This window comes from Rhinatrema bivittatum, chromosome 1, assembly GCF_901001135.1.
Source record: "Rhinatrema bivittatum chromosome 1, aRhiBiv1.1, whole genome shotgun sequence".
In the NCBI taxonomy this organism is placed as follows: domain Eukaryota; kingdom Metazoa; phylum Chordata; class Amphibia; order Gymnophiona; family Rhinatrematidae; genus Rhinatrema; species Rhinatrema bivittatum.
The window spans coordinates 800218013-800240154 of record NC_042615.1 but is presented as its reverse complement, the minus strand read 5'-3'; positions in this window follow the sequence as shown (position 1 = coordinate 800240154).

Genomic DNA, 22142 nt, shown 5'->3' with positions numbered 1-22142 from the left:
GATAGGCAAGTATAGAGGCAAAAATGTTCATTTCAGTTCATTAATTCATTTTGTAGGTCACCTGGTTTATTCATTTCAAATGAAAAAAATAAAAAAATATATTTGTTTTATTTATTTATACAAGTATTTATCATCCACCTATAACAAAATAGTGCTAGTCAAATGTCTTATTTGTTCATTTGTTTACCATTAAAATCAATAGGGGAAGAACTGTGGGGTCCAAAATTAGGGTTTTCTAATCAATTCTAACTAAACTTTTAGGAAGATATCATCAGAAGGGGGAAATAGCTCCAAGGAACTTAGATAGTGGCAAAGTGATTACAAAAATGATACGAATAGGTTAAGGCACTGGAGAGAGGAAAAATGGTACCAGCAATGGCAGAAATTCTCCAAGGCACAGTGAAAGGGGCCAAAAAGCAGCTCGAGTGGAAAGAACACCCATGGCTTCAAAACAAAGCACCTTCAACAATGACATAAATTTATGAAGGCAGCTCAAGATTCAAAGTGGCACCAAGGGAGACATCAACAACTTAAGGCACAATGAAGGGAGAAGAAAGCAGAAGATGTCTCAAGAAAAATCACAAGGCACTGATAATAGGACAAAGCATCACCAAGAGTGGCATCAACACACCATGAGAGATGCCAAACAGTCCCCCACAGTGGCAAGAAGATCCCACGGTGTAGAGTTTGGGGCATGGCAGCAAGGCAGACTTGGTACATCAAGGTGGAAATTTGGGGTTAGACAGAAAAGTTCTATACAGAAAAGACTCTTAATCTGTAGGTTAAGGGGTAGAGCAGCAAGGCAGAGTGGCATGGGAAAGTCTGTCTTCCTGTTGAAGCACTTGTTAGATTTAGTACAAGAGGCTGATCTGTCATCAGTATCATTTTTTATAACATGCTTTTATTAAATTCCCTCCTTGAAATTGATCTTGCTGCTGGGTAGAATTGTGAGTTTCTTGTGAAATATGCTTTTCATTTGAAACTGTCACAATCAGAATGTTGTATCTGCAGGATTGACACTACCTGCAGGTTCGACACTACCTATCATCAGAAGGAGAACCCAGACAAGGCAGAGACCCATCAGGCCCTTCACCTAAACCAGCCCTTGTTCCCCTCTGGTAGAGCCTTTGGGCACCAGAGCAAAGGTATACAGAGCAAAGGTATGCAGACAGAAACCTCTGATCTAGGATTTTGCTTTTCTCTGTGGAATATACAGATGTCTAATAGAGAGATAATGGGGCAGATTTTAAAAAAGTACGCCTGTGCATACTTTTGTTCGCGCAACCAGCGTAAACAAAAGTACACCAGATTTTAATAGATACAAGTGTAGCTGCGCGTATCTTTTAAAATCTGGGGTCGGCGCATCCAAGGCTGCGCAAATTCGGCAGCCTGCATGCACCGAGCTGCGCAGCCTTCCTCCGTTCCCTTCCACCACCCCCCCCCGCACCTTCCCCTCCCTTCCCCTACCTAACCCACCCCCCCAGCCCTATCTAACCCCCCCTACCTTTGTTTGAAAAGTTACGCCTGCATGAGGCAGGCGTAACTTGCTCGCGCCGGCCCGGCCGCTGGCGCTCGATTCCCCGGCCTGAGAGCAGTTTCAGAGACCTCGGCCATGCCCCCAAAACGTCCTCAGGCCAGAACCACGCCCGCAGCCCTACCCCCAGATGGCGCGCTGCCGTGACATGCCCCCAACACGCCCCCAGCATGCCCCCCCAGGAAAGCCCCGGGACTTATGTGCATCCCGGGGCTTGCACGCGCCACCGAGCCTATTCAACACAGGCTCGGCTATGGGGGCTTATAAAGTTATGTCCCATTCTGATCCTTTATTGGAGCAAACTGGGAGAGAACTGGGGAAAAACCCTATAGTGTCACAGCATGCTCTCTTTTAACAATTACCGGTACCCCCTTAAGCATGTGAGTCAGCATTCGCGTGCACATACACATGCCGATATAAAATCGAGCACACATGTGCAGGTGGGTAGTGGATTGTATAACATGCACACATTGGCGAGCGCATGAATGCCAACATGTGGGTTTTAGAATGTACCCTTAAGCGTATAAACAAATGTAAACATATCACTCTATATGTATTAGGGATGCGAATCGTTTTTTGACGATTTAAAATATCGTCCGATATATTTTAAATCGTCAAAAATCGTTAGAAGCGCGATACAATAGGAATTTCCCCGATATATCGTCAAAAATCGTAAATCGGGGGAAGGGGGAGGGGAAGGGGGAGGGCGGAAAAACCGGCACACTAAAACAACCCTAAAACCCACCCCGACCCTTTAAAATAAATCCCCCACCCTCCCGAACCCCCCCCCCCCCAAAATGCCTTAAATTACCTGGGGTCCAGAGCGGGGGTCCCGGTGTGATCTTTTACTCTCGGGCCTGCGGTGCATTGTAGAAATGGTGCCGGCGCTACCTTTGCCCTGTCATATGACAGGTCAAAGGTAGTGCCGGCGCCATTTTGTTTTTTGTCCCCCGATGTCAGGAGCGTAGGAGATTGCTCCCGGACCCCCGCTGGACCCCCAGGGACTTTTGGCCAGCTTGGGGGGGCCTCCTGACCCCCACAAGACTTGCCAAAAGTCCAGCGGGGGTCCAGGAGCGACCTCCTGCACTCGAATCATTTTGCCGTACAAAATGGCGCCGGCCGTACAGCAACACGATTCGACTGCAGGAGGTCGTTCCGGACACCCGCTGGACTTTTGGCAAGTCTTGTGGGGGTCAGGAGGCCCCCCAAGCTGGCCAAAAGTCCCTGGGGGTCCAGCGGGGGTCCGGGAACGACCTCCTGCAGTCGAATCATGTTGCTGTATGGCCGGCGCCATTTTGCGCAAAATGGCTCCGGCCATACGGCAAAACGATTCGAGTGCAGGAGGTCGCTCTTGGACCCCCGCTGGACTTTTGGCAAGTCTTGTGGGGGTCAGGAGGCCCCCCCAAGCTGGCCAAAAGTCCCTGGGGGTCCAGCGGAGGTCCGGGAGCGATCTCGTACGCTCCTGACGTCGGGGGACAAAAAACAAAATGGTGCCGGTGCTACCTTTGACCTGTCATATGACAGGGCAAAGGTAGCGCCGGCGCTATTTCTACAACGCACCGCAGGCCCAAGAGTAGAAGATCACACCGGGACCCCCGCTCTGTACCCCAGGTAATTTAAGGCATTTTGGGGGGTTCGGGAGGGTGGGGGATTTATTTTAAAGGGTCGGGGTAGGTTTTAGGGATGTTTTAGTGTGCCGGTTTTCCCGTCCTCCCCCGATTTACGATTTACATGATATTTACAAAAACAAAACCGCGACGATCCGATTCCCTCCCCCCCCAGCCGAACTCGATCGTTAAGACGATCGATGACACGATTCACATCTCTAATATGTATGTTTCAAATATAATGAGTCTACAAATCCCTGTTTATAAATTCATGATTCTATAAATCCCTGTTTATAATTTAATGAGTCTATACACCTTTGTTTATACATTTGTTTTTGTTTATAATTTTGTGTCTATAAAGCCTGTTTATAAATTAATCTTTATCTATACATTTTTGTCTATATGTCCAGAAATTATAAACAAATAAAGGTTATAAATACAATGAGAATTGTGAGCTTGGGACTGCTGTCTTATCTCTACTGCATCAGAGGATAGCAGTCTGGGACCTGGCATTAATATGTATAGGTAAGTTAAACATTTAATATGTTTCTTCTGCATCAATTTTAGGAAAGACTTGATCAATTTACTCATATGTAATAAATAAGCATGTTCTTTTATGGAATATTTTTTTGTCTGATTATTGAGTTCTGTCCTTATAAAATAATTATTGCTCTCACACTAATACAGTAACTCTTAGGAGCAATGATGTGTTACACTTATATGACATGGGGTCCTGTAGAGAGAGAGAGAGTAACCTATAAAGGGACACCTTTTAATAATTCCCTCCTCCAGCACTACCTAACAGTATATGAAGCCAAGTGTACTATAAAGGGTATAGCAGCAAGAAAGTGTGGCAACAAGATATTTAATGTGTAGAGTCTAGGGAATGGCAGCAAGGCTGAGTGATAGCAAGACCATTAGATATATCATATGGAGAAGGGACGCTTCACCTTGATTGGTCCTTCATTCTGTGTATTTTCCCTCTTCTCCCACCTTTGCTCTGTCCTAGCTACTACCTCATTCAGAAATTTTTAGGTTGTCTACTTACTAGTCTCACTGCAGCACCTTTTTATTGGTCATGGACTTGATTGAGAAAAATAAATGAATGAAACTAAAATTTTTGTTTTTTTCATGGGCATTATTCATTTTGTGGGTCCACAAATAAACAAAAATAGTCTTATTTGTTGCATTTTACTATTCATTTAAATAAATGCCCATCCCTAGTTAGTAATCCATTACCAAGTGGATTGGCAAAAGAACACAGTGGGCCTAATTTTCAAAAGCATTTACATACTTTAAACTGGGTTTTACATGTATAAATACACTATGCTTTTGAAAATTGCTATAATATATGTCATTGAATTGGCAATGCTTTATCTACATTAAGAGGTAGATTTTAAGAGGTACATGGTTGTGCGGCACACATGGATACACGGATTTTATAACATGTGCATGCTGGTGTCACATGTTATAAAATCCATGGGCTGCGTCACATCCACGCTGGATTTATGATTTGTGCACGTATGTGCAGGTTGTGACCAAAGGGGAGAATTTTACTAAATTGCACACGGCGATGCAATTGGGCCTCTCCCAGTTTCCTCCCAGTCCACTCCAATTAAGGAATGGACTGGGAGAGAACTTCCCTACCACCCTGCCTAACCTTCCTACCCTTTCTTCTCTCCACCCCAACCCTTATTTTTGTACTTACTGCTCTGTTGGAGCAGAAGCAACTTGCCTGTACCAGCTAACTGCCAGCGTGTGCTTTCCATGGAAAGTGACTAATGGCCACTGTCCCAGCCAGTCTCCATCCTGCCCTGTACTCTCTTCCCTTCTCCACCCCACCCAGACCCTGCCCCCTGACTCTCCCCTTTTTAAGGGCCAGGCACTTGTCCATGTATCGGCAGTTACACATGTGGCTAGGCCCTTTTGAAAATTCGCACAGCACGCGCAGGGCCCAGCCACATGCTTAAATGCTGGTATTTGTGCATGTGGCTTTTTTAAAATTTGGCCGTGTGTAAATAGCTTTTGAAAATTGCTACGATAGTATGTTACATTAAAATGCATAACTTCATAAAAGTGCATTTTCAAAGCAGTTACACTTATCAATGTAACATACTATCGTAGCAATTTTAGAAAGTAATTATCTGCTTTAAGTGCATTTAGTGCAGATAAAATCTATTGGTAATTTAATGGCATATAGTGCAGTAATTTTCAAAAGCACACTTAAATGGATAAAAAGCATTTACACATGTAAAACCCAGTTTTAAGCATGTAAATCCTTTGCAAATTTACTTCTAAGCCTGTACTTGCTAAGATATTCAAATCTGCATGGCGTAATCAGATGTCGTTAGCATATTTTATTTCTCTGTCAGGTTTCCAGAGAAAAAGTGTCAAAATCATTGAAACTATCATATGAATAAATGCTAAAGTTTAACCTTAGTAATAATCTCATCAAAGGGACAATAATTGGCTAGCACTAGCGTGAATGTCACAAAAAATTAAGGGCATGAAGCTAAAAATGGTTTCCAACAATTTGTTATACAATTGGTATTTTTTTAAATTACTTTCTAAAGTGTTTGGAGTTTAAGACAAGAAGAAATGAAAATGTCAGGACATGACAGTTTCTTAATGACACTCACCAAACTCCTATGAAGTGTCTCTTTAAAGACACATTTTTTCTAAAAAAAATGAACCTGAATCATATCCTATAATCAGTGTCACACCTCTATGTATTCTAAGATCACCCAAGTCCATTACAGGCACTGTTTACTGACTTCCTATCTCCTGCTGATATTTTTCATCTCATTACAACTCCCTCATATTCACCAAACTAAACACCCACTCATTTCTATCATGGCATATATCTGATACTTCTAACTCCAGCATATTTTTCAAATCCTTCATGGCAGCCATCTGATACTTCTATCATGGCATATATCTGATGCTTTTAACTCCAGCATATTTTTCAAATCCAGCATTGTTTGCACTAGACTCCAAATATATCCAACAGGGCTTTGCTAGTTTCCCCTTGAATACCCTCCAGACCTTTCTCAAAAGTTGATACCCCCTCATGTCCAAAGGAGAGATCTGTTTCTCTTCCTCCTCACTCCTGCTAAAAGAGCCTTCTATTCTTATTAGAATTTTTCATGGCTAATAGTGACAGGCAAGGCAGGGTCAACAAAACAACATTCCTCTGTGGCATAAAGCCTTTGATCTCTAGAGAGGAGGAATAGCCTAGTGGTTAAACCAGTGGGCTATGAACCAGGAGACCAGCATTCAAGTCCTGCTGTCGCTCCTTGTGACCTTGGGAAGTCACTTTATCCTCCATTGCCTCAGGTACAAACTTAGATTGTAAGCCCTCTGGGGATAGGGAAATACCTATAGTACCTGAATGTAAATCGATGTGATATCTCAGATTCGAATGTTGGTATATAAAAATAAATAAATGTCTTCAATGCCTTTTGGAAAAAGGAAAGTAAAACATGAAATTGTCAGAGGAAAGACAGTGAAAGGTCACATTTGTTGCATCGGGAGTGGATCCTTGGCCTAGTGCAGGATTAATATGGCCCTCCGGTCAGACCCACAGAGCGCCTGCCACCAGGAGGCAGAGCACAGGAGGAGACAGAGGCTAGCTGGAGCTTCACAAATAGCAACCCGGGTTTCCCTCAGTTTGAGGCCTAAGTTACCCGGGCCGCCTAGTCTTAGGTGGGCCTCGCAGGGTCTCCTGGATAGGAAACACAGGTGTGTGTCCACCACAAACAAGGGTGTGTGGTCGATGTTCAGATCAGAATGTCCACAGGTCACAGGAGGCCAGAAAAAGGAGTCTGAGTGTATAGCAATAATCAAGGCCCGAGTATCAGTCCAGAATGGTCAGCCAAAGCAGGGGTCAGTACCTAAGGTCAGTCTGGGAATAGTCAGGTCAGGCAGAGGTCAATTTCCAGGCAGTGATCAGAGTAGTCAGTAGTCAGGCAGAGGTCAGTTCCAGGCAATGATCAGGAGAAGTCTGTAATCAGGCAGAGGTGAGATTCAGGCAGCAATCAAGAATAGTCAGGAACAAGCAAAGGTCAGTACCGTGAGATCTGTCCAAGGGGTGCTACCAAGGATGGAGACACGAAGGAACAGGAGACACTGGAACAGGAGATGTTGGAAGGCAAACTAGACACACCGGAGGCATCAACTTCGATGATGAATTGGTGGTTAGGATCCAGGTGACGTAGGCAAGGACCGGTGCTGAAGGCCTCTTTCAAAGTGTGGAACGCGACTTGAGCCTTGGGACTCCAAACTCAATGGTTATTAGTCATGGCAATAGTGGAGCAGCTAGGGAGGAGAAGTTGGCGATGAAGTTCTTGTAATAATTGATAAACCCAAGGAATCTTTGTAAAGCACAGAGGCCTACTGGCTGGGGCCAGTCTTGAATGCCTTGGAGTTTCTCAGGGTCCATGGTGAAACCATGAATGGAGATAATATAGCCTAGAAATGGAAGGCGAGTTTGTTTGAAGATGTATTTTTCTAGCTTGGCGTAGAGACAGTTGTCTCTGAGACATTGAAGGATAGTTTGGACATATAATCGGTGGGACTTCAGGTCTTTGGAAAAGATCAGTATATCATCTAGATATACCATGATAAATTAATATAGTAGGTCCTGGAGGATTTCATTCATCAGGTGCTGAAAGACCACAGGAGCATTACAAAACCAGAACAGCATTACTATGTACTCATAATGGCCGTCCCTGGTATTAAAAGTGGTCTTCCAGATATCCTCTGGCTGGATCTGGAGCAGATTGTAAGCCACTCAGAGATCTAATTTAGTGAAGATCTGGGCTCCTTGTAGACGATCGAAGAGTTCACTAATGAGTGGAAGTGGGTAATGATCCTTTTGAGTCACGGCATTTAGCCCACGGTAGTCAATACAAGGACGTAAGCTGCCATCCTTTTTCTTCACGAAGAAGAAGCAAGCTCCTGCCAGAGAATCGGAGGGTCTTATTTATTTATTTATTTATTTATTTATTTATTTAAAATCTTTTCTATACCGTCGTTTAGTACAGCACCATCACAATGGTTTACAATGAGGCACGTAAAACTATTTGGTGAAATACTTATTAACAATGTGCCAGAACATTTATCGGTATCAGGTTTTCATAATATAAGGTATATGTTGTGTGATCTGAATAATAGAAAAAAGTCATATAATTATAATTATTGCACTTTGTACTACAGTTCACTTAACTTATTCTATTATAATGTTTACTAAAAATGATAATGTATAGGTATAGGTGTGGGTATTTGGTGACTTTAGCTTGTTCATTTAAAATTCAGCATCTCCATTCTCATTATAAAAAGCTTTCTTATGAACCCTTTACTCAGGTTTCCTTGATGTACTCGGACATTGTCTTGGTTTCTGGCAGCGAGAGCAGCTAAGTTCTGCCCTTGGGAGGCGTGGTACCTGGGAGGAGATCAATGGGGCAACTGAATTCATGGAGTGGGGGCAGAATGTCCACATTCTCTTTCGAGAAGACATCTTGGAAATCAGAATATGAAGCAGGTAACCCGGTAAGGGTTGTAGAGTTCAGAGCGGTGACCGCTGGGGCCACCTGTCACAGACAGCGATCCTGGCACTGGGGTCCCCACTGGATAAACAGTAGGGATTGCCAGTCGAATTGAGGTCCGTGAACTAGGGATGTGCAGAGGAGCCGCATACGTTTCATACGGCATTTGTATTCATTGGGGCCAGATACGTTGTATCCATTCAAAGGTGCCCCCCGATCCGTTGATACGTGCCATTCTTATTCGTTTCCCTTTTAATTTAATTAACTACAAACCCCCACCCTCCTGACCCCCCCCCCCCCCACCAAGACTGGCCTAAATTCCTTAGGGATCCAGCGGGGGTCCTGGAGCATCTCCTGCCCTCCCTCCGTCAGCTGCTGGCACCATCTTGTGCTCCTACCATGTGACAGGGGCCGACCAATGGCAGCGGTAGCCCCTGTGACATAGTAAGGGCAAAGACTATTGATGCCATTTAAGACTAATCGGAGAAAATTCTTTTTCACTCAACGCACAATAAAGCTCTGGAATTTGTTGCCAGAGAAGGTAGTTAGTGCAGTTAGTGTACCTGGGTTCAAAAAAGGTTTGGATAAGTTCTTGGAGGAGAAGTCCATTAATGGCTATTAATCAATTATACTTAGGGAATAGCCACTGCTATTAATTGCATCAGTAGCATGGGTTCTTCTTAGTGTTTGGGTAATTGCCAGGTTCTTGTGGCCTGGTTTTTGGCCTCTGTTGGAAACAGGATGCTGGGCTTGATGGACCCTTGGTCTGTCCCAGCATGGCAATTTCTTATGTTCTTATGTTCTTATGATTACTGGCAGCCAATGGCCCGCGTGCAGAAGATCACTCCCGGGCCCCCGCTGGACCACTAGGGACTTTTGGTAAGTCTTGGGGGACCCTATTGACCCCCACAAGACTTGTCAAAGTCCCTGGTGGTCCAGCGGGGGTCAAGGAGCAACCACCTGCACTCGGGCCATTGCCTGCCAGTATTCAAAATGGTGCCGATAGCCTTTGCCCTCACTATGTTACAGGGGCCGATGGTCAGCTCCTGTGACATAGTGAGGGCAAAGGCTATTGGTTGCCAGTATTCAAAATGGCGCCGATAGCCTTTGCCCTCACTATGTCACAGGGGCCGACCGTCGGCCCCTGTAACATAATGAGGGCAAAGGCTATCTGTTGCCAGTATTCAAAATGGCGCCGATAGCCTTTGCCCTCACTATGTCACAGGGGCCGATCATCAGCCCCTGTTACATAGTGAGGGCAAAGGCTAGCAGCACCATTTTGAATACTGGCAGCTGACAGCCTGAGTGCAGGAGGCTGCTGCCGGACCCCCGCTGGACTTTTGGCAAGTCTTGTGGGGGTCAGGAGGGTCCCCCAAGACTTGCCAAAAGTCCCTGGTGGTCCAGCGGGGGCCCGGGAGCGACCTCGTCCACTCGGATCATCAGCTGCCAGTAATCAAAATGGTGCCAATAGCCTTTGCCAATACTATGTCACAGGGGCTACCGGTGCCATTGGTCAGCCCCTGTCACATGGTAAGAGCACAAAATGGCACCGATGGCCATGTGACAGGAGTTGACCAGTGGCACCGGTAGCCCCTGTGACATAGTAAGTCAAAGGCTATCGGCGCCATTTTGAAACCAACACAGAGGGTGTGACTGCAGGGGATGGCTCCCGGAACCCCCGCTGGACCACCAGGGAGTTTTGGTATGTCTTGAGGGGGGTCAGGAGGGTGGGGGTTTGTTTAAATTGGTTCCTTTAGGCGGCTGAATATTTCGGCGAAGATTCGTGTATTCGTGAGGAATTGCGATACATTTCGCTTCCCCACGAATACAACGAATATGGCCACATCCGTTGCGGATTGCCAATACGTAGGGACTGAAAGCACACCCCTAGTACAAGGAGATCTCCTCTTCATGAAGGGTTCAAACGGAAAGGCGGAAGACCACAGTACAATGAGTGATGCGTCTGGGGAGGTGTTCTCCTTGGATGGACGTGATATGAAGGGGTACCTCCAGAGGCTGGAGAGGGATCTGGAGCAGGGTAACTATGTCGCCAGGATGAAGTTGCCACTTATGCCAGTGTCCACAAGCTCTGTTGTGGCAAAGCAGTGAGTCTCTCTAGAGAGGGATACTGGGAGTAGTAATTGAGGGCCAGTAACAAGGAGCTAAGCCCGGAGCTAGTGGAAGGACGGGAAAGGTGAACAGGCCCGTGAAGCGCAACAACATTGATCTTGTTAAAATTCTCTACTCAAAATTATTGCCAATAGAAATAAGAAGATCATTAGTTGAAGCTCTAGGTATTTTAATAAAAAAACAGGCATGGTATCTAGCTTTGTGATTTAAAGAATTGATAAGTTTCTGAGTGGTGTTTATTCAAAAAACATCTGTGCATACTGTATTCTGTACCTTTCCCTCCTAAAGAATGATATCAGCTCTAATAATGCTCTACTCTTAGGGTCAAATTATAAAAGGCTGGGACTTGCCTCTGCAAAAGTAAGGAGTTTCATAGAACATAGAAATGCAGAAGCTTGATGGAGGGAAAAGGTCATATGACCTATCTAGTCAACCCTTGCACACAACTACTAAGCTCTACAATCTCTACCATTCCCTCAGAGATCCCCTATGCTTGTTATGGCAAAAAATATCAAATGGGTGTAAGAGAAATTTCATCCACCTTAAAATATGTGTAACATACAGGTGGATGCTAAACAAAACATTCTTAAAGTAGAGGGATGTTTCAGGGACTCACTATGAATTTACACACGTAAAGGTAAATTTTAAAAGCCCAGCACTGGGAGATATGTGACTATGTTGGGCCGCTTGAGTATGCACACAAAATGAAAAGTTCATTTTGTGTACTATGCACACAAATGAAAAGTTCCAAAACAGGAGGGAGGAATGGGCATGGTCTGGATGGGGCATGGGGCTTGCTCAATTCTGTCTAATTTTGGGACTCATAGCTCAGGTCATTGAAACCAATAACTATTCCAACTTGAAATTAGCGTGTAAATACCGCATTTGCATAATACAAGACACACTTTTGAATGGTTAAAAGAGCAGTGGATCATCAGGAATTCCAGAAGGAACTTGTGAGGTTAGAAGACTCAGCATCTAAATGGCAGATGCAATTTAATGTGGACAAGTGAACATAAGAACATGAGAAATTGCCATGCTGGGTCAGTCCAAGGGTCCATCAAGCCCAGCATCCTGTTTCCAACAGAGGACAAACCAGGCCACAAGAACCTGGCAATTACCCAAACTCTAAGAAGATCCCATGCTACTGATGCAATTAATTATACACCAACTAACCTCTTTCCCTTCACTAGTAATTCTCTGCCTCTGTGCATTCTGTGCATTGGCTTCCAGTACCCTCTGCCTCTGTGCCTCTGTGCATTGGCTTCCAGTACCCTCAGGAGGCCCCCCCAAGCTGGCCAAAAGTCCCTGGGGGTCCAGCGGGGGTCCGGGAGCGATCTCCTGCCGCGAATCATTTTCCGTACGGAAAATGGCGCCGGCAGGAGATCGACTGCAAGAGGTCGTTCAGCGGGGGTTCCGGACCACCGCTGAATGACCTCCTGCAGTCGATCTCCTGCCGGCGCCATTTTCCGTACGGAAAACGATTCGCGGCAGGAGATCGCTCCCGGACCCCCGCTGGACCCCCAGGGACTTTTGGCCAGCTTGGGGGGGCCTCCTGACCCCCACAAGACTTGCCAAAAGTCCAGCGGGGGTCAGGAACGACCTCCTGCAGTCGAATCGTGTTGGTCTATGGCTGCCGCCATTTTGCGGCCGCCATTTTGCAAAATGGCGCCGGCTGAAGACAACACAATTCAATTGCAGGAGCCCGTTCTGGACCGCCGCTGGACCCCCAGGTAATTTAAGGCATTTGGGGGGGGGGGTTCGGGAGGGTGGGGGATTTAATTTAAAGGGTCGGGGGTGGGTTTTAGGGGGTTTTAGTGCCGGTTTTCCTGCCATTGGTTTAGGGCAAGTAAGTAAGTTCCTGCCCTCCCCCTTCCCCCGATTTACAATTTTTTAACGATAAATCGGGGGAATTGGTATTGTATCGTGGCCCTAACGATTTTTGACGATTTAAAATATATCGGACGATATTTTAAATCGTCAAAAAACGATTCACATCCCTAGCAGGCAGATCCGAACCCATAAGAAGAAACGGAGGCGGCGGCCTTGATAAGTATCTTACAATAAGAATAAACAAGTGGGTTGGACAAGCAGTTAGGGAGAAGGAATTTTATAAGGAGAAAATAAAAAGCAAAAAATAACAAATATTAAAGTATATTAAAGCATGAACAATAAAGAGTAATCTACGGGGCAAATGAGAAGGATCAATCAGGTATTGTGGTATGTTAGGGATGACCAATTCTATCTGTGTCAACACATTTTCCTTGGGATCAAGATCCAGAATAATTGCAGACAGACAGCTCCTAAGGGGTTCTTCCAAAACTGGTCTGACTTTGTTTACTGAGAAAAAGAATGCACCTACTGGAGGGGAGAAGTAGGCTAGTGGTTAGAACAGCAGACTACAAAGCAGCAACACCAAGCTTTCAATCCCACTGTTGCTCCTTCTGATCTTGGGTAAGTCACTTTACTCTATGAAGAGTACCCAAATGTAATCTGCTTTGAAGTACCAAATAGTAGAATATAAAAATCTAAAATAAAACACTGCTTCTGCAGGTACTAATAAGCACAGACAGCTTTTACTTCTAGGCTCTGAGTATTTGGGCTTTACATTCACCATGCAAATAGAAAGATTCCTTGATTTTATTCTCATCTCTATCTCTAATAATTGGCTCCTAGACAAGCTCAAAGAGTTTCAAATGTGATATCTATTCCTGGCCTTCTTGAAATTATTATATCTCTCTCCATTTTTACCAGAATTCTCTTACTGAGAATTTATTGAATCAATTGTTTTTTCATTTTACACTATAGGAGGAACTACTGTGCTACTCACAGTTTCTTGTCACTCCCTGACAGGAAATCCTTCTTAGTCCTCCCAGGAAGAAACAGCTTTACCAGGTGCACATACACTGCATATGCCCATATGTACTATTAGCTGCTCTGAGGGGGGACAATTTTCAACATGTATAATCTATCCAGTTAAATACATATTTGGCTGGGTAAATCCCTTTGAAAATTGTTATTTACATGGTTAATTATACACATTCCAGCAACTGATAGCTAAAGTCTGCATAACTGATTTGTAATCAATTTGCATAATATATTTCTTCCATCAGGGACAGATGGAGGAATTATAAGTAAGAAATGTAGAAGTTACACATTTCAATCCCTACCTCGCAAAATTTTTCCAATCTCGAGAACAGAAGAATATGTCTGCCAGAATAAAAGGAATCTCATTGGCACCAATAAGTCAGTGAGAAATCAAGTCATTGAAAGGTCACATGCTTATAGGGGAAGGTTATTTTTCCTGACAGCTTCAATTCTGCCCTTTAAAGACAGTGGAAACATTCCCCACCTGTTGAAAGTTATTCTATTTAAATCTGGGTAAAGCAAGGCAGAGAATGACAAAGGTGGCCTCCATGCCAAGAAATCCATTATCACACCTGGGAGGGCAATACAATATTCAACTTTAACTAAAGTAGAACAAGGAAGACAAAAATGATTCTGATAGGAAGGGTCCAAAGAAAGAAATACTCTATCCAGATACAAAGCAAAGAAAAGGAAAAAACATGTAATGTATGGGACCATAACCTTGCAAGGGGAGTTTAGGAATTGCCACCACATCTTAGGGATGTGCATTTGTTTGAATCAAATGGGTAAAACATACAAATGGGACACTATTTGTTTCATTTGTGATTCATTGAAACAAATGGAGGGGTCCCACAAATGAAAATGATATTATTTGTCTCATTTGTTTATGTTTTCCATTCATTTCTATGGCCTATTGAAGTCTATGCCTTTTCTCTGTGGAAACAAAAAAGAGGTGTAAGCAACTATAGCAACCAGAGGTTTCCTGTGAGAACTCACTACCTTGTCAGAGATGAGTCAGAGCATGTTGGTAAGGAAACCATACACACAAGAAATCACAGTGAACCATTTTTCTAAAAAGCCTATTGATGATATGTGGATCATGATTCACTGACAACACACACCAGAAAGTTTGAGTATCAGCAAGAAGCACTGGGCCGGATTTTCAAAAGCTTATGCACATAAATCCAGAGGATTTAGGTGTGTAACCTGTCTTACACGTGCTGGGCCTATTTTATAAAGGCCCGGCGGCGTGCATAAAGCCCCAGGACGTGTGTAAGTCCCAGGGATTTGCAAAAGGGGTGGTCCGGGGGCGGGGTCAGGCTCCCAGCACAGCGACCATATTTGCTGCTGTGCCGGGGATCGCGGGCCGGCAGTCGGCCACTGGGTGCCACTTGCGCCTGCCCAGAGGCAAGTGCAAAAGGTAAAATAAAGGTCAGGGGGGTTAGAGTAGGGCTGGGGGAGAAAGGTTCCCTCCCAGGCTGCTCTGATTTCGGAGCAGCCTGGGAGGGAACGGGGGAAGGCAGTGCGGCTTGGCGCATGCAAGGTGCACAATTGTGCATCCCCTTGCATGCGCCGAATCTTGCGCGCAAGTTATAAAATTGGGGGTACATGTGTGCGCGCCGGGTAGCACGCGCACATGTATGCCCGCGTATACCTTTTTAAAATCTACCCCATTATGAAGCTCTCTCAGAGTTTAAAAATAAAAAGCACCTTTAGCTTTTTGGATTTTGGGTAATAGTGGTCTACTTCTAATCTTCTCTATGATGCACTGGTGTCATTCTTTGTGCCAGTCACCAGAGAAAGACAGACAGTTGCACTTGCTGCTTATTTTTCTCTTTACTGGAGGAGGGTTTTGGTGGATGACAATGTGGGCATCAGTGCTCGTTATATTTTCTGCTGTTTTGGAACAGAGGAAAAAGGTGGGAGAGCAATCCAAGGCAGACAGTAGCAAGGCAGCAAGTGTAGAAGTAGTGGAATGCTAAAAACAAGCAGCATGCTTGTGATGGGGTATATAAAAGAAAGCCCCAGAAAACCTTAAAGGACCAGATCCAGAGATCTGGCTCAGTCCACCTTAAGCCTCATATAACAGGGAATCCTGGTCTGGAAAAGAGATCTATGGGAAGGGCATATATAACCAGACCAAGAGAGAAAAGGAAGCCCATGGGAGAGAAGGAAGCATAGAGAAAGAACACACTGCTGAAAAGTAAGTTGTGCTACTATTTTTGTTCTACTAAACTACAGTGTAAAGCAGGACTGATTTTACTTATTTTTGGTCACTAATAATAGAGTTTATTCAAAGATTTCTACCAGACTCCAGCCTGAATCTGTCCTCTGGTTTCTCGGAGACTGCTAAAGGACCACAACTCTTCATTAGTTAATAGGGGTGGGAAGAAAAAAACATTTTGTTTTGTATTTCGGGGTTTGGATTCCCATGAATTTCATTTTATCTAATATTTATTTCATTTATTTTGTTAAAAAACATAATAAACATTTAACCTCCCCCCCCTCCAAAAAAATGAAGAAAGAAAGAAATGGGGACTTCTGAGCCCTTTCATGATTTGCAATCATCTGTCCCACCTGAAAAAATGCTGGGGCCAGAATCCTCCCCAACCCCCACTTACTCAGTCTGAGAGGGAACACATGTCAAGGCCTATGCCCAGACCGTGGTGCATATGGTCTACGCAAAGACTGCAGTGACCTGCAGTAGCCTAGGCATACGTATGGCTGAGGCTTCAGCTTGGGCCTAGGCATCAGGACTAAGCTTTGAGGCCTGGTCCTGATGCCTAGGCCTTGTATAGGTCTAGGCTGAGATAGGTCACTGGGAATTCAGCCTAGATGCTAAGAAATGCCCAGGCTTTGAGGCCCAGAACTGATACCTGGACCTTAACTTAGGCCAGGGCCTGTGCCCAGGCCCGATGATGGGGCTCAATTCAGAAAGTGGGTCTCTACACTATGGTTTCAGCCCAGATACAGGTCCAATGCCAGGGCTTGACCCAGAGGCTGGGTCTCGATGCCAGGGTCTCAGTCAAGACTGGGAACAAGACTCCAACCCAATGCCATGGCCCAGTCTAGAAACTGGTTCTGAATGCCAGGGCTTTGTCCAGGACCCAGGCCCAATAATGGGACCAGACCTGGGGACTGGCTCCTGACACCGGAGCCACAGCCCAGGGACAGGTTCCCTCAATGGGGCCTTGGCCCAGGGTTGAGGCCACAGCCCGGATACCCAGGTCCTCACTCCAGGACCCGGGTATCCGGGCTGTCATTTTGACAAAGAAAACAGAAGACAGAAGACCTCCGAGGCCGTGGTGCCAGATCTTGGCTTGACCCTGGACAGATGCCATGGGGTCGTGACCAGGCTTCCAGGCTAAGCCCCAGCTTCAGGCCTAGGTCCAGGTCTTTGGACTGGACTGTGGCATCAGGCCTGAGCCTGGGCCCCAACCTAGGCCAAGTCCAAGGCTTCTGGACCCAGTCTCCAGGCCAGTTCCCAGTGTCAGACCTGGATCTAGGCTGAGGTCCCTGTTTCAGGACCCAGACTCTGGACTGAGCTGTGGCATCAGTGGGCCCTTATCTAGAGTAAGGCCAAGGCATTGGGTCCCAGCATAAGGCCTGGGTCTGGGCCAAGACCTTGGCATTGGAACCCAGTCTCCTGAATGAGTTGCAGTGTTGAACCTCAGCTTGGACCACAATGCTAGTTCCACAATTTGGATCTCGGCTAAGGCCCCAGCATTGAGCCGGGCCTTGGCCAAGACCCAGGCATTGTGCTCAGGCCTAGGCTGCACCTCTGCATTAGGCCATGGCTTATGCCTAGGTGAGGGCATGGCCTCAGTTCAAGGCCAAGGCCCCATTGTAACACATGGGCTTAGGCCGTGGCCTCTGCTTTGGTTATTGGCCTATTCCCTAGGTGAGGTCCAAGCTTCAGCCCTGGGCCTAGGCTCGATGGATCAATTTTTTTGTTTTCAAAACGAAACATGAAAACTAATGAAATTTCATTGGATTTTCAATCACTTCTCTTTGAGAATTAAATAAAACGACATAGGAAATGTTGTCTCATTTCATATTTTGCTTGTCCCGAAGCCCATCTCCATTGGTTACTACTGCTGAGGCAGTGAAGGCAGTAGTTGCATATGCTGATTTTGAGGAAGATTCTTGTACAGAATTCATTGACTCAGCAGTTGATGAGTTTTGAGCGAAAGAACATTTGGAAGATTAGCTAGTATTGAATCATCCTCCTCTTTGATGAGGGAAGACACAAAATTAAGGATGATGAGAAAGAGTAGGCAGTGCAGATAGAGACTGTGGGTGATGCCCATGGCATTACTTCTTAAGGTCCACCCTTCACCTCAACTCCAGTGCAGCATTAGTACCTGAATATATAGAGAAGGGATTGTGGAAGAAATCCCTGTCTTGGAGGCACTTTAAAGTAGTACTAGTTTGGGGATCCCCTTCAGATACTTCAGGTAAAAGCAGAGGTAAAGAGCTAGAAAGGGGAATACTTTTCCCCAAGCTGATCTCATGGCACCTTCCAGCAATCATATGGCAGGCCAGCCTCCCCATGCCATTTTTCTGAAGTTCAACCCAACATGGAGGAAATGAGGTGGCACTGTCCCAGGGCAAGAGACAGGCAGCATCAAAAGATATAATGAGAAGCAGGTAGTGGTGAATGTGGATTTTAAGCATCTGCTACATGTATTAAAACAGTTATAAAATCCCCCCAGGACTACATTTAATAGGAAATTGGCCACAGAGACAAAAACTAATAATACAAACTTTTTTCAAATATATCCAAAGCAGAAAGCCTACGAAGAAGTCGTTAGACTGTTCAGTGATCGAGGGGTTAAAGGGGCACTTAGGGAAGATAAGGTAATCACAGAAAGACTAAACACATTATTTGCTTCTGTACTTACTGAACAAGATGTTGGGGAGATACCTGGCCTGGAGATGGTTTTCAAGGGTGATAATTCATATGAACCGAACCAAATCATGGTGAACCAGACAAATGTAGTGGGCCAGATTGACAAACTGAAAAGTAATATGGTATACACCCCAGGATTCAGAAAGATCTAAAAACTGAAATTTCAGACCTAATACAATTAAGGGTACATTTTTAAACCCTGGTGAGCATAAACCCCAGTATGCAATTAAGTAGGTGCCACTGTGCTGCTGTGCCAGGGAAACATGTGCCAGCAGTTGGCTGGCGCGTGCAAGTTGCTTCTGATCTGGAGGAGCAGCAAAATAAAAAACAAAAAAAAAAAAAAAGGTAAAGCAGATTAAGTTTAGGGGGTGGGTAGAGAGGGGAAGGGAGGCTAGTGTAGGGGGTAATTGACGCGGACGGGGAGGGAACTGGGGAAAGCTACAATGTATTGCCACATGAAACTAGCTAAAACCAACCCCCCCTTGCATGCATGGATTACAAAATCCGGCGTGCATGTTATAAAATTGCGTGTCCATCTGCACGCGATGGGTAGCACGGACACATTTATTTATTTATTTTGAACTTGGAGGTGCATGCATATTTTTTTTAAATCTAACCTTTAATTTGTAACCTATCTTTAAAATCATCATTGTACCTGAAGACTGGAAGGTGGCCAAAGTAACCCTGGTATTTAGAAAGGGCTCCCCTGGTGATCCGGGAAACTATAGACCAGTGAACCTGACTTCAGTGCTGGGAAAAATCATGGAAGCTGTTATAAAGAATAAAATCACAAAACATTTAGATAGACATGATTCAATTGGACACAGCCATCATGGATTTACCCAAGGGAATTATTGCTTCACAAATCTACATTATTTTGAAGGGGTGAAAAAATTGTGGACAATGGTGAACCAGTAGATGTGGTGTATTTGGAATTTCAGAAGGAGTTCGACAAAGTCCCTCATGAGAGCCTTCTAAGAAAACTGAAAAGTCATGGGATAGGAAGCAATGTCCTTTTGTGGATTACAAACTGGTTAAAAGACTGAAAACAGATAGGAGGATTAGTCTCTTTTCACAGTGGATAAAGGTAAACAGTGGAGTGACTCAGGGATCTGTACTTGGACTGGTGCTTTTAAATGTATTTATAAATGATTTGGAAAGGGTTATGATGAGAGAGGTGATCAAATTTGTGGATGACTCAAAATTAAGCAGAGTTGTTAAATCTTAAGCAGATTGTGGAAAATTGCAGGAGGACCTTCTGAGACTGGAAGATTGGGCTTCGAAAGAACAGATGAAATTTAATGTGGACAAGTTCAGGGTGATGCATATAGGGAAAAATAATCCTTGCTGTAGCTTCATGATTTCAAGTTCTACCTTAGCAGTTAGCACCCAGGAAAGAGATCTAGGTGTCATAGTGAATAATACATTGAAATTGTCAGTTCAGTGTGCTGTGGAAGTCAAAATGCAAACATAAATTATTAGGAAGGGAATAGCAAATAAAATGCTGGATGTCATAAAACCTCTTGTATGCAATTTTGGTCACCGCTGTTGCGCTGGAGGTGGACCCTTAGCCTGGTGCAGGATTGGTACGGCCCTCCGGTCAGATCTGGAGAGTGCCTGCCACCAGGAGGTGGAGCACAGGAGACAGAGGAAAGCTGGAACTTCACCAATAGCAACCCAGTTCCAACCAGGCCAGAAAGTTTGGCTCAGTACAAAACACATCAAGTTACATCTACCTTCTGAGCGATTGGCTTCCAGGTTCATTGGACCCTTTCCAATCATCCGAAGAATAGGAGCAGTTACTTATCAGCTACGGCTGCCTACCTCCTTGGGAATCCACAAAAAGCGGTTGATAATAACTAAGATGACCGTGTTGCCCTTCGATGGGGGTAGATCGACGATGAAGTCAGTAGAGATGCTTGACCAGGGTACAGTGGGAGCCGGAAGAGGCTGAAGGTGTCCCCAAGGACGGCCGGTTGGAATGGTCAACAGAGAGTAGGATTAAATGGTCAATTTTCTCAGTGGAAAAGGGTAAACAATGGAGTGCCTCAGGGATCTGTACTTGGACCGGTGCTTTTCAATATATATATAAATGATCTGGAAAGGAATATGACAAGTGTGGTTATCAAATTTGCGGTTGATACAAAATTATTCAGAGTAGTTAAATCACAAGCAGACTGTGATACATTACAGGAGGACCTTGCAAGACTGTAAGATTGGGCATCCAAATGGCAGATGAAATTTAATGTGGAAAGTGCAAGGTGTTGCATATAGGGAAAAATAACCCTTGCTGTAGTTACACAATGTTAGGTTCCATATTACGAGCTACCACCCAGGAAAAAGATCTAGGCATCATAGTGGATAATACTTTAAAATCATCGGCTCAGTGAGCTGCAGCAGTCAAAAAAAAAAACCAGAATGTTAGGAATTATTAGAAAGGGAATGGTTAATAGAACAGAAAATGTCATAATGCCTCTATATCGCTCCATGGTGAGACCACTCCTTGAATACTGTGTACAATTCTGGTCGCCGCATCTCAAAAAAGATATAGTTGCGATGGAGAAGGTACAGAGAAGGGCAACCAAAATGATAAAGGGGATGGAACAGCTCACCTATGAGGAAAGGCTGAAGAGGTTAGGGCTGTTCAGCTTGGAGAAGAGACAGCTGAGGGGGGATATGATAGAGGTCTTTAAGATCATGAGAGGTCTGAAACGAGTAGACGTGACTCGGTTATTTACACTTTCGAATAACAGAAGGACTAGGGGGCATTCCATGAAGTTAGCAAGTAGCACATTTAAGACTAATCGGAGAAAATTATTTTTCACTCAACGCACAATAAAACTCTGGAATTTGTTGCCAGAGGATGTGGTTAATGCAGTTAGTGTAGCTGGGTTCAAAAAAGGTTTGGATAAGTTCTTGGAGAAGTCCATTAACTGCTATTAATCAGTTAACTTAGGGAATAGCCACTGCTATTAATTGCATCAGTAGCATGGGATCTTCTTGGTGTTTGGGTAATTGCCAGGTTCTTGTGGCCTGGTTTGGCCTCTGTTGGAAACAGGATGCTGGGCTTGATGGACCCTTGGTCTGACCCAGCATGGCAATTTCTTATGTTCTTATGTTCAGGTGAAGCAGGGGTCAATACCTGTAGTTAATCTGGAAGTAGTCAGGTCAGGCAGAGGTCACGTTCCAGGCAGTGATCAGGAGTAGTCAGTGGTCAGACAGAGGTCAGTTCCAGGCAGCAGTCAAGAGTAGTGTTCAGGCAGAGGTCGGTTCCAGGCAGCGGTCATGCATGGAATGGCTCCCCTATGAGAAATGACTAAAGAGGTTAGGGCTGTTCAGCTTGTAAGAGATGGCTAAGGGGGATATTATATAGGTCTACAAAATCATGAAAGGACTTGAACAGGTTAATGTAAATCAGTTATTCACTCTCTCAGATAATAGTAGAACTAGGGGCACAGCATGAAGTTAGCAAGTAGATCATTTAAAACAAATCAGAGAAAATTCTTTTTCACTCAATGCATAGTTAAGCTCTGGATTTCATTGTC